Raw genomic sequence first — 13,592 nt, 5'->3', positions numbered from 1 at the left:
AGAATTTGCCGCCGCAAATCAACAGGGGAGTGCAAGAGTGAACTTTGGACATTTTGAACTCTTTAAAAACTTGGCAAACTCCGGACTCAATAATCGTCCAGAACCCCAAAACCTAAAACCAGTGAAGTAACTGGTATCTATGCGCCTCTGCATGCCACGCAGAATGGAGAGGTCACCAATCAAAAACATAAGGTGAGGACACTGACCGGCAATATCGGAGGTGGCAAGTGAGGAGAAAGGGAGCAGGGAGGGGGGGTCTGCATTCACACCCACGGGGCTAAATGCCTTTCTCCATCTACAGGAGAATATTTCTACGAGTCAAGCTTACAAGACTGAGGGGGTCCGTCCAGACGGTCATCTCTGCCCTACGCTTCACGCTGGTGGAGGCCGCAGCTGTCCGGATTCGATCTACGCCCCTGTGGGAACGTGGTGAGCATAACAGCTTCTGTCACTCTTCTAAATCCTTAGGTGATAAGCCAGTAGTCTGTCGCATTTCTCTCCTCCTTTGTAGTAACTGCATCTTGTCCTAACAGGAGTCTGTCCACCCTCTCATTAAGCAACTTGTTCAACAGATATTTCTTCTGCACCAGTGTCTTTTTTCGTTTGTTGCAGTTGCTACATAGTCACTTTCAGCCATTTTGATGATAAAAATCAATATTAATTTGCCGGTCTTCCACTCCCACGTCGAAGACATCGAAGATCGACGCCGGTCCGAAGAACAGACAACCGTCGAGAGCTGCTCGACGGACTTTGGGCCTCGGAAGGCCTCTGGCCTCTGCCCTCAAGTAGGGAGAGTGGGGGGTGGTAACATACTCTACACTCTTATTATGTCCTACACACACAAGCCTGCTGCCACAAGGTGCATATGGAGGGTACTCCATTTAAATTTTGCCCCAAGTGCAACCGCAAGTACCCTTAGGTTGACAAGCACGCCACCTGTAATCTTTGCTTGCCGAGGGACCACCCCGAGGCGAACTGCAAAGCGTGTAAGCTTTTTAAAGCAAAAACGCTCAAGGACCGCTCCACTAAGCGTTGGGCCCACCACGCCAGGCAGCTCAAGGCCATGGAAGCGGTGGGTGCCTTCAGTGACTGCAGCGACACGGCCTTTTCAGACAGTGAGGGCACAGGGGCATCGAAAGACACCCAAGTGCTAGTCCCTACCCCGGAGCATTGTCCGGCAGGGCAGTTATGGGGACTACACCCAGCGACACGTGCGCTAACATCACTACTACACCTAAACACACTGATCCCAAACGAGACTCGACCCGCGTGTCAAGTTCTCGGAAAAAGGAAGCACGTACAGAGCGGTCCACAGAATCGGTGTCCTCTGAGCGTTCCAGGTCGAGATCACCTCACGACACAAGGCAACCGTCCACAGTTGCCAAAAGTGCCTCGCTTCCCCAACTCACAGAGGTACGGTCGTCGGAAGACGATTCGGACCTCCACCCTCAGCCCGCACACCAGAAGTCGGCTCCGGCAGCCCGTTCGGCTTCTGCTTCCGAGTCCCGACATGCACACTCGAGAGAGAAAGAGACCTCCCCATAATTTTGACGCCAGGCGTCGAAAAGCTTAGAGTGAAAACTTCAGGAAAACACTCTTCGACCCATGGGGAAGGGGGGAAACAGCAGAAAGACAGTACACTCTACTTCTGCACCACAAACACATAAAGACACTCATAGAGCTTCAGATAAGGAGAGTTCCAAGACCCCTGCCTCTACACCTAAAACCAAACCTATTCCTCCCTCTCCTCACGGTAGGGGAACAGGATGGGAACCTTCCCAGGAGGTTGTCATCCCCAGCTCCAAGAAATGGAGTAGTGATGACATAGATAGGGTAATGAGCAAAATGTCCTCCCTGGCTGATTTCTACTCTAAGAACCCAGAACATTTCCTCTCTTACACTCCAGACAGCACTACTCCTTCAGGATCCAAGGACGCTCCTCCCCCTATTAAAAAAACCTCAGTTTGACACTCCAACTCAGGGCCTAATTTCAGACCCTTACTATATAAAGCCTTATCAGCATTATAGTGAGGATCCACAACAGTTTTCTGAGGATCTAGACTTACAATTGTTGGACGACCAGACGGGGGTAGATTATTATGGAGATGACGAGAGCCAGGATGGGGAGGAGGAAGATGTTGCAGAAGTCTACAATATAGACTCTCCCGTTGACAAAGAACCTCAGGTTACCGACTCTCCAGTAGATAACCAGCCCCTGCTAAATGAGGTCTAAACTAGAGCGGCAGAACACTTCCGCATCAACACCAGAGGAGAGAGACTTTGCAGAGGAGCTAGTGGGAGACCAGAAACCCATTGCTCAACCCATTCCTATTCTCAAATCTATCCAACGTAGAATAGATCCTTCCCTTCTTAATCCAAATCTCACAAGGGCTGTAAACCCCAGAATTGAGAAGATGTTTAGGGCTGCTCAATCAGATCCTCTTTACATAAGGGGTCAACTGAAACCCAACACCTTAGTAATTACCAACACCAGAAAGAGCAGGAACACCGCTGTCTTCATCCGAGGCTCCTCCAGACAAGGAAAGCAAAAGAATTTATGGGTTGGGAAGGAAGGTAGCCTCCACTTCGCTTACCAAGCGAGAACTGCCAACACCACCACTCTGCTGGCAAGCTATAACTGCCACCAGTGGGAGCAGGTAGCTGCTCTCATTGACTCCGCACCCGAACCATTAAAGGGTCAGTTGGCCCAGATCGTGTCGGAGGGTAGAGCCGTGTCCGGTTGCATCCTCAAGACAACCTTTGACGCTGCAGATAATGCAGGCCGGCTCATAGCAGAGAGCACTGTCATTAAGAGGCACGCCTGGCTAAGACAATCAGGGTTTAAACCCAAGACACAGGCAACCCTTATTGACATGCCGGTTGAACCTAATGTCCGGTTTGGCAAAGCGGTAGAGGACGCATTAAAAACTGCCAAAGACGAGTACGTTACTCTAAAGTCCATGGGACAATTAACGAATAAGCGCACGAATCAGAGGGAATGGTAATTTTCGTCGCTCACGTCGACAGAATTCCCAGAGGTGCTCCAACTATTCACAGGGACATGGTACATCATGGGCTGGCAACCAGCAGACTACCCAGAGTTACGGCAGAGGTAACAAGAGGGCCCGTGGTAGAGATAGAGGTAAAGGCAGTCCCGGCAGAGGCGGCGGTATGCCTCCCGCAAAGCAGTGACGCTCTGCTCAGGATCCCTTCCTGTGCATCCCCAGTAGGAGGGCGCATTTCCAACTTCACCCAAGCATGGGAAGGGGTCACATCGGACAGATGGGTGCTGTCCACAGTGTCCGAAGGATACTGCATCGAACTGCTAGAGCGCCCCCGCAACCACCCTCCACGTCAAAGAATACATTCACTGGACCACCAGAAGATCCTCCTCGAGGAGATCATCAATCTTCTCGCAGAGGACGCGATAGAACTCGTCCCGGGCAACCAGGTAAACAAGGGTATCTATTCAACTTACTTCCTTGTGCCAAAAAAAGATTTCACAATGCGCCCCGTATTAGATTTACGCCCTGCAAACAAGTATGTCAAGCCCCAAAAATTTTGCATGACTACCTTTTATTACCAACCTCATAAACGCCTCTTTCACATCAGGTACCATACCTAGCAACCTGAAACATTCCTGGGTTCTACCCCTTCTCTAAAAGCAAACCTTGGACCCCTCCATTCCAACCAATTACCGCCCTATAACTACTGTACCGTTCCTATTGAAAATCCTAGACAAAGTGGCCTACCAAAAAATTCAACACCACCTGGAAATAAACCACCTCCTAGGAGTCCGACAGTCCGGTTTCAGACCACGTCATGGCACCGAGACCGCACTCCTAGACCTTAAAGCACAAATAGATTTACTAAGAGATAATGGCACGACCTCACTCTTACTACTACTGGACCCGTCTGCCGCATTCGATTTGGTTGACCATGCAATATTATGCAATCATCTGAGCACGGTAGCCTGCTTCTCCCAGGAAGCCGTCGCATGGATCCAGTCTTTCCTGGACAACAGGACTATGTGCGTCTTCTCTCCCCTAGCAGCCGCTGACCCCGCACCCATTACTTGCGGCATACCCTAAGGATCTTGCGTATCGCCCACCCTCTATAATATTTTCACAAAGCCCCTTTTCGATGATCTAGACGGTCTTGGTATCACCTACACCAACTATGCAGACGATACTCAGATCCTCATCCCGTTGACGGGAGATTATGACAAGGATTTGGTCTTTGTGAACAGAGTCTACCTCATCATCCAGGCATGGATGGCCGCTCACGGTCTATGCCTGAATGATGACAAAATCGAACTCCTCATTCTAGGCACCTCCTCCAATTTAAAAAAAACTGGGCATTAAATACGACTCCTTCATAATTGATAATAACACCATCACTGTAGCTAAAGTGGTTAAAACGCTTAGTTTTTATATAGACTCCACGCTTACCTTTGGCAAACAAGTGAATTCCATGGCCTCAGCCACCTCTTATACCTGCAAGCTAATTAGAGCAGCCAAGCCTTTCCTTTCACCTAATAACTGCTTCACTATAGCAAGAGCACTAATCCTCTCAAAACTAGATTACTGCAACGCCCTCTACATAGGCAGTAATCAATACATCACCTCCAAAATTCAAACATTGCAAAATAACGCTCTAGGAGCCGCCCTAAAGTTCCCGAAAAATGCCCACATATTAGACCTTAGGAGATCCACCAACTAGCTCTCTACTAAAGACAAAATCCGCCTCAAAACAGCCTCCCTCACACATAAATGCCTTAACCAGGCAGCCCCACAATACCTCATAGACAGATTCACCAGACAGACAGCCTCCCGCCCCTTACGGAAAGCCAACTCCAACCTACTGCTAGTACCCAGATTTAAACGTACCAAATCTGGCGGGAGTAGCTTTGATGTCAAAGCGGCACAACTGTGGCACTCCCTTCCAATTGATCTAAGGGAAGATCTCCCCTACCAGCAATTCAGATCCAAACTTGTCCAATGGCTAAAAGACCACAATGTGTAACCCAAGCTCATTTGGGATGTTATGTATATTTGTTCGGTTCTATTTATCTGTCATTCCTGCATTTTTTGTAAATCTACTGTACATACTTTCATGATTCTTTGACACTACATGTTTACAGCATTGTAACAATTAGCTGTATTTCATGATTATCTGCAACATGTAACCTAAGTTGAACAACCCTCTTTTTGTCTTCGCGCCCGTATTCCCTTGGGTCTGGTTGCGCAATATAAATAAACAAACAAACAAACTACTCTCCAAGAAGTAATCCCCCTCCTAAAAAGGGTGGATTACTTGGCAACATTGGACATGAAAGATGCCTTTTTTCATATTTCCATGTTCCCAGCGCACAGAAGATTCTTGCGCTTCAAGGTGGACAGTCAGCACTACCAGTTCAAGGTGCTGCCCTTCGGTATAGCCTCGGCTCCAAGTGTATTCACCAAGGTACTGGCGGTGGCAGCAGCACACCTACGCAGAGAGGCAATCCCAGTGTACCCTTACCTGGACGACTGGCTCATCACGGAAGAAACCCCGGTAATTTGCAGACCCAACAGCCAAAGAACCATCAACCTCCTCTTCGAATTGGGTTTCTCTATCAACGAGAAAAAATCAAGCATGGTGCCAAGCACCTCCAAACAGTTCCTTGGAGCTGTCCTAAACACTCAAGAGGCGTTGGCCTTTCCATCAGAGGAAAGAATTCGGAATATACTACTGCAAATTCCTCAATATCAGTCCGGTCGCCAGATAAGAAGGGTGCGCAAAGCGATGCGTTTGCTAGGCATGATGGCGTCATGTATTTACCTGGTACCCCACGCGCGCCTGCGCATGCGATCCATGCAAGAATGGTTGGCCAAACAGTGGTCTCAGGCAAGTGGTCAGTGGGACGGTCTAGTGGTCGTTTCGCCAGCACTTGTACAAAGTCTTCACTGGTGGACAAGAGAGAACCTGTCAAAAGGGAAACCCTTTTACGATCCGGAGATACAAGCTGTAGTCACTACAGATGCGTCCCTGTCAGGGTAGGGAGCACACCTCCTTCACCACACAGCTCAGGGTCTGTGGTCTCACACAGTGCCCAAGAATCATATCAATCTTCTAGAGCTTCTGGCTGTCTTCAGAGCGCTTCGAGCGTTCGAACCCCACCTGTTGAACCTGTCGGTACAGATCTTAACAGACAGTACAGCAGCAATGTTTTACATAAACGAAGAGGGAGGGACTTGTTCGCCATCTGTCCAGGCTTGCCCAGAAAATGTGGACATTGGCACTCAGATGGAACATTTACCTGTCATCTCAACATGTTCCAGGGGATCTCAATTCACTAGCAGACGCTTTGAGCATCGATCCCCTCCCAGAAGAACACAAATGGTGTCTACACAGAGAAATCGTAGAAGATCTCTTCTCACAGTGGGGTTTCCCCACTGTAGACCTATTCGCCACAAGCGAAAACAGACAATGCCCAGGATTCGCATCCAGGTTCCCCCAACCAGACTCCAGGGGGAACACCCTGTGGATGAACTGGTCAGGGATGTTTGCCTATGCTTTTCCACCAACTCCTCTCATGAGGAAGGTGGTCAACAAGATGCACAGGGAATCGATGACTCTCATCCTAGTTGCTCCCATGTGGGCGAGACAACCGTGGTTCCCACACCTGCGCAGACTAGCAGCATGCAAACCCATCAGACTCCCGTGCTGGCACAACCTACTATCCCAGCACCAAGGTCAAACAGTGCATCCTCAACCCAGCTCAATGAACTTGGCAGCATGGCTCCTGAAGTCATAGAGTTTGGACATCTCAACTTACCACAGAGGTGCATGGACCCTAAAAAAATCTAGGAAACCAACCACGAGGCACAGTTATTTTGATAAATGGAAGAGATTCGTTATTTGGTGCCAGAATAATCGAATCAGCCCCGTTGATTGCACTGCTTCCAATATTGTCACCTACATGCTCCACCTGCTGGATGCAGGGTTGGTATTTAATTCACTCAAGGTACACCTGGCGGCGCTGTCAGCCTACACCACCTCCCACAACAGAGTTTCGTGGTGGAAAGTACCAGTGGTTAAAGCCTTCATGGAAGGGGTAAAGAGACCGCACCGTCCAATTTCAAACCCACCACCTGGATGGGACCTTAATGTGGTGCTTCCTAAGCTCATGGGTCCACCCTTTGAACCCACGCATAAAGCCAGTCTCAAACACCTGACCTATAAGACTGCCTTCTTAGTAGCCATTACATCCATAAGAAGGGTCAGTGAAATTCAGGCTCTGTCAGTGCAGGATCCTTTCTTTACCGTTCATAAGGATAAACTGGTTCTACGTACACACCCTAGGTTCTCACCGAAGTTAATTTCTAAATTCCACGTTAACCAGTCCATTGAGCATCCTGCCTTCTTCCAAGAACCCAAAAGCTCTGCTGAGGTGAAACTACACACGCTAGATGTGCGAAGAGCGGTCCTCTACTATGTAGACAAGACCAGGCCGCTAAGAAAAACAGACCAACTGTTTGTCTCCGTAGCTACAGGCAGAGAAGGAGATTGCGTCTCTAAAGGTGCCATCTCCAAATGGGTAGTCAGTTGTATATAGCTATGTTACTCCCTTTCTTACGCCAAGAGTCCACTCTACAAGAGACATTGGGGCCACTCTGGCTTTCATTGCAAATGTACCCCTTAACACCATTTGCAAAGCAGCTACATGGAGCTATCTTCACACTTTTACTCAGCACTACTTCATTGACACTCATTCCAAGACAGATACTCAAGTGGGACAAGCGGTTCTAAGACACCTGTTCGCTCATGACCCTTCTCGAATCCCACCTCCTTCTTCTAAAACTGCTCGCTAATCTATGCACAGCATGTGATCTAAGCAGATTCCACAAGCCTCAGAAGGGATACATTACTCACCGTAATCGTATTTCTGATGCTTGTATCTGCTTAGATTCACATGTGCCCGCCCTTCCTCCCCTCGGAGAGAAGGCGCATGGATGCTTGGAGTCTTATCTATCTATCTGCTTGGATAATCTGTACTCGCGCTACTCCTCATGCTACCTCGTGTCAGAAAAAATACAATCTGAGGGCCATGCACGCGTGAGGGATCATGGGTACAGTGGACGTCACACTAGTATTGCTGGCACGCCCTGTGTCGACGCCCATTTTCGAGTTTCGAAAAACAAACTAATACTCTGCAGCTTCCACTAGATGTCGGCCTATGCACAGCATGTGAATCTAAGCAGATACAAGCATCAGAAATACGAGTAATGTATTATATATATATATTTATATATATATAGTAAGGTTTCTAGTAGAACGGCTATATATATATATATATATATATATATATATATATATATATATATATATTATAGTAAGGTTTCTAGTAGAAGGGCCACATCAGCTTTTAATCCATTGAGATGTTCCAGGACGACTCTTTTTCGCTTATTTGTGTTTACACCATTAACGTTCCGAGAAATCACTTTCAAACTTTGATCACTGGAACTAGACATTGTAACAGCCTTATTCATCCAGCCAGACATGTAACACACCAAAGACCAGGACAAAGACACAGAGAGAACACTAAGTATGGTTCTGACATCGTATATATCAATGTTTTACATTCAATCAACGCTGCCACCAGTAAAGGTGTATGCATCTTGTGAAATGTGCAGACAATATTAAACATTCCCCCATTCTCTATGTTCCATTAATTGTCCCCTGCTAGGACACGCAAAACCTACATGGGAACACCTATAGAGAGAACAGTTGGGTTCAGAGGTAGCAAATTAAAGACAGTTGGAATGAAACAGCTGACTTAACGCCTAGCAAATCTTCGATCGGAAGCATGAATGTAGCACGTCAGAATCCATCCACTCTGGCAAACATCCACCATAGCAGCTGGTTACATCACGTGCCGCATTTCGGCACAATCTGTCTACACAGACATCATCCGGTCCCCATCTATCACATGAATTCCCTGATGTATAAAGTTTGCTATAATCCCCGGCATACAGCCTTCACTTTGTAAAGACAGAATCTATAATGTATAATCCCTGGGCAAAGGGAACAGCACGGACAGCTTGGATATTTCAGCCCCAACAACCTGGGTTTATTGTCGATAGTTATCCACACCTTAATTTTACTGTAATCCTATTGATTACAATATGACCAGTGAAAGACAGTTCTGTACCAGCATTGCTGATGTAGCCATGTGTGCCAACATGACTTCAAATCCGTCCCAGGGTCTATGCAACGCCAAATGCTAGCAGCAGCATCCGCCTCTATTAGCACTCTGTTGGTACAATCAGCCATTGAACCAACTTGGGCACGTGCCACCAAAGACGGCACATCAAGTAGAAGCACATTAGTGGAAGACTCACCGGCACCAAAGCCCTGCCGCGCAAAGGCAACAAGGTAACCGACCGCCCCGCAGCTCTGGTCCAGGACCAACAGCACACAGCTCCGCATAGCAGCCAGCCCGCCACACCTACACAATGAGACCCCAACACCATCGCTGCACGTCCACAACATCCTCTATAAGATAAATTATTAGATCCAACAAAAAAAAATATCCTAATCAGTGCGTAGGATACATTCACTCACATATGACCATGTGTCTGCGGTGCTTAGCCAGCCGGGCTCGGCATCTTTACTCATCTTAAATCCGGTCTACACCTACTACTGACGTCAAACTTCCCAATCGATGAAAACACCTCAATATGTTGGGCACCCAATGGTAACCTGTTAATTTCCTGTTTATCTGCATGCGGACCCCCAGAGACCCGAGAGAAAAAAGCTTGAGCAGGGGAACACAAAACATTTTTTTATTTAATCCGGTAATTCAAACTGCATTTTACAACTCTGACAGAGGAATAATCAATTAAATAAAGATGGAATATTAACAACATGAATTATCCAGACATAACATGACAGAACAGTTTAACAGACATGGATGTGAACACTAAACTGTCATGCCCGTATGAAGAACATACATTGAAATTAAACAGTACTGCAGTGGATCCCAATTCAGTCCTGGAGTCTGTACATGTGGATTTTCTGAGCTACTTGTTTCATTGTCAATCTCCAGTGTTGCAGGCTTCACCAAATAACACGTATATTCTTCTCCCGGGCCAAGGACTTGTCTTCTTTGAAGGCCTTCCTTTTCTCCACCACCTCTTGAGGATAGGCTGGGTAGAGAGTGGTTCTCTCAAACACTAATTTCCCTGTTTCCAATTTCTGCTATAAGGGTTTTTTTTCTCTCCAACTCGGTTTTACATAACCAAAATAATATGCTGCAGTCCAGGTCCATAGCTTTGGCCCGTTTTGTCTAAAAAAACATATTGAGTATTTTGAGGACCCTGTCTGTCAGGTTCTTCTCTGAATCGGGGGCGTCTGGTAAGCCCACCAGGTGCAGGTGAAGATATCTCAACATGTACAGTTTCATGTTCTTTGCTTTCAGAGAAGGGGTCATTTCACGTTGTAAGACTGTCCATTTTCAACTGCTTAAGGTCTTGTGCAGAAGAGGTGTGACCTGGCAGTTCGGGCTCGACTGCCCCTTTTGAGGTGGGACCAAGCCTGATTTGCATATGGTCTTTCCCCTTCTGTAATGGCTTAGCAGGCTGAAAAACTATGGTCTGTGAGTGTCCACCATTATGATTGATTCCAAACTTTCCAGGCATCACTTTTTGGTTTCGCTTTAGTCACCCCGAGTGGGACGGGCATGCCCAGACCTGGGCCCGAGCTTGCCGGACCTAGAGACCCACGCTACCCCTCAATGATGACGCCCAATGAAGCTGAAACATGTCTGGGGATGCTTGTTGTCTCGTGCAGGATGTAACCAGCATTTAGGGCTGGACTGCCCCTTTTGGGGTGGGAGCAAGCCTGATGTGCATATGATGTTTTCCCTTTCTGTAATGGCTTAGCAGGCTGAAGAACAATGGTCTGGAGGTTTTACCAGAGCTGTGCCCGTGGTTATGATTGGTTCAAAACCTTCCAGCCATCACCTTTTGGCTTCGCATTTTCAAACGATCTTCAGGTCCTCCTGTAAAATGAGCGCACCCTGTTTGCTAGTCAACCCAATCCAGTTTTATTTTTATATATATATATATATATATATATGTATATATATATTCTTAAAAAGGCAGTCTTATTCTTGGACTCTGTACCTGGCTGTATTCGTCCGCACTCAGTTTTGCATTTTGCTACCAACACACCTAAAGCCTTCCCTGTAATGTAATCAATTTAAAATGTGCCTTCACCTTTAGTCTTCGTCCTGCAACAATCTTTAATATCTTTGAAAGTTGGTATACATAACACCCACCTTATTTTCAGGATCTAAATCAAAAATTAAAAAATACTTTAAACTAGGGATGTGCCGAATGTTGGTTTAGAGTAAGTAGTACATCACATACCAACTGAAAACAAGTTATTTGTCTACGGCCAAATAGTTTTTCGCTATTTGGCTCCTGCTGAATACTTTGTCTTCTTGTTTGGATGAAATTGAACAACTCAGACAGGGAAACAGAGTGAAGATTGCAAAATTAAATGTGATTAAACATTGTCAAACAGCCTTCCTAATTAATTGACACGCTAAATTGCACGTCTTTGTACTTGAGAGGGTGAGTGAGAGGTGAGCATGGTTTGTTCATATGGCAAATGCCTATGGAGAAACTTTAAAAATTCACAAGTAGTGAAATCTCTCGAGTTTCCATGTGGCCAGTCTGACAGCGGGAGGATAGAGAGATAGGTGTGAGGACTCTGTATGTGACATAAATAGAACTATGCTCCTTTGTTGAAATTAATAGATGGGCAGGATGTTTAGGAATTGGTGGACCTCCCATAAAGCAGGCTGCCTTTTCTATATCAATAGGGCTAGGGATGAGTCAGTTTCATGTCAGTAAGTGCAAAATGTGGAGTGAGAAAATTAGAGTAAGAGAGATAATGTATGTGTGTACAGTAAGCCAAAGAGAACTTGCATCCTCTAGTGTGGTGGAATGCTGGTGGTGTAAGTGGACGTAGATTGGGATGTGGTGGAATTGAAGGACTGCCCAACAGTCAGGTGCCTTTTTAGGGCTGTAGGGTTTGGGCAGATTCAGTCACATGTCAAACTAAATGTGATTACCCCTTCTTCAACCCCATCCACCTCCCTTAGACAATACTCACTCACATTTGGTGTATGAGGATAGAAATGAGATGGGAATCTCCTTACATATACCTTCTACCTATGTCCTACTCAAGCAGACCGCAACCATGTGTATATTTCTATGTGAGCTGCAAGGAAGGTTTGAAACTCGTGTTCCTCCTAAACTAACCTGCAAGTCGAAAGGAATTTGTGTGTGTGTGTGATTCACAATGGCAATTTCAAATTGCAATATCCTTTTTATTTATTGAAACCTACTATGAGTCGCACTGGTTTGGCCTATGCAACATTTTTCCATACATTCTCTACCTACATTTGTGTTACCCTTTTCTGGCTCGTATGCTTTCGGTAATATGTCAATTTAAAATGAGGAGAAATAAACAAAACATGGGAACACATTTAGAGTAGTGCCTTCATTTGTTTAAAAAAAGGTGTTTATCAGATTTGGAACATGATTTAGTTAATAAAACAACTATTAAGCTTTATATTCGTCTTCAACAAACTATTCGACATATGACTTTATACTATATATGATATGAAGTACACCCGTACTTTGAACAATATCAATCCTTCCTAAATTAAAGTAGCGATAGGCTAAATAGTCCTAGTCTTTCTTGATGAGCTACAATATGTACCTTAATTTTGGCATCTAAAACAATTTGTAAAACAGAAGGCAGATTTATTAGTTTTACAGTTGCTAGGTCCTCACTTATCAACATTTGACATGATGGTACTGATAATTGCGCTATTTCTGCCAGAAAAGGTGCAAGCATACAAAATGACAGAACAGGATATTGGCAGAAGGGTGACATTGCAGTATTCTTTGTAGAGGATTTATAATACTTTGTGTATGGAAAGCATTCACCCATCTACAGTCTCTGAAAGTGATATATTTAGTGTTTCAGATATTTAACGATTCAGAGAGAACAAAAACCTTCGGGAGACCTTTGCAAGGAAAACAATTTCACCAGCGTCTCAACCCCAAGAGTGTAGCTTAAACTCCAGAATATTGCCTTTAAATGGGGCTCCAAGCAACATTTTACCTAGGCTGATCACTACATGCCAGAGGCATTTCTTCTCCCCAGGACCGACTGCTTGTGGCATTGGTGGCCACACACGCATCAACCTCCATTGGTGGGGGGTCGATTTAGTGAGTGGTACTGCCTAGCAGTGGGGGTTTAGCATGGTCCTATAGAGGATCGTCCATGGGAGAGCCATGTATGGGGCTCTGCAGCGGTCAGCAGTTTTCAGTTTGTAGGTCCATGGACTTCACTGGTCCTGGTGCTCCTTATCTGCCTTCAGATCCTGAACATGCAAGAGTTCTGCTCTGACATTTGTCCCCGAATGGTTATATGTAGAGGAACATCTTCTATTGATCATTTATTTCCCAGAATGGGCGCATCACCATGCCAATCTAAGCGTTGCATTGCAAAATCCACTCTTTCAC

The 13,592-nt window shown here is 45.9% G+C and overlaps 1 protein-coding gene across 7 annotated transcripts in view; it reads left to right on the top strand.

Moving 5' to 3' along the window:
• PPFIA3 (PTPRF interacting protein alpha 3) overlaps positions 1-13,592 on the top strand; it is an 841,741-nt gene that overhangs the window by 709,661 nt on the left and 118,488 nt on the right. The window lies entirely within an intron of this gene.

Source organism: Ambystoma mexicanum, chromosome 1p (assembly GCF_040938575.1).
Source record: "Ambystoma mexicanum isolate Mex_15411 chromosome 1p, UKY_AmexF1_1, whole genome shotgun sequence".
NCBI classification, from domain to species: domain Eukaryota; kingdom Metazoa; phylum Chordata; class Amphibia; order Caudata; family Ambystomatidae; genus Ambystoma; species Ambystoma mexicanum.
The sequence above is the reverse complement of the archived record's forward strand: the minus strand, read 5'-3'. Positions and strand labels throughout refer to the sequence as shown.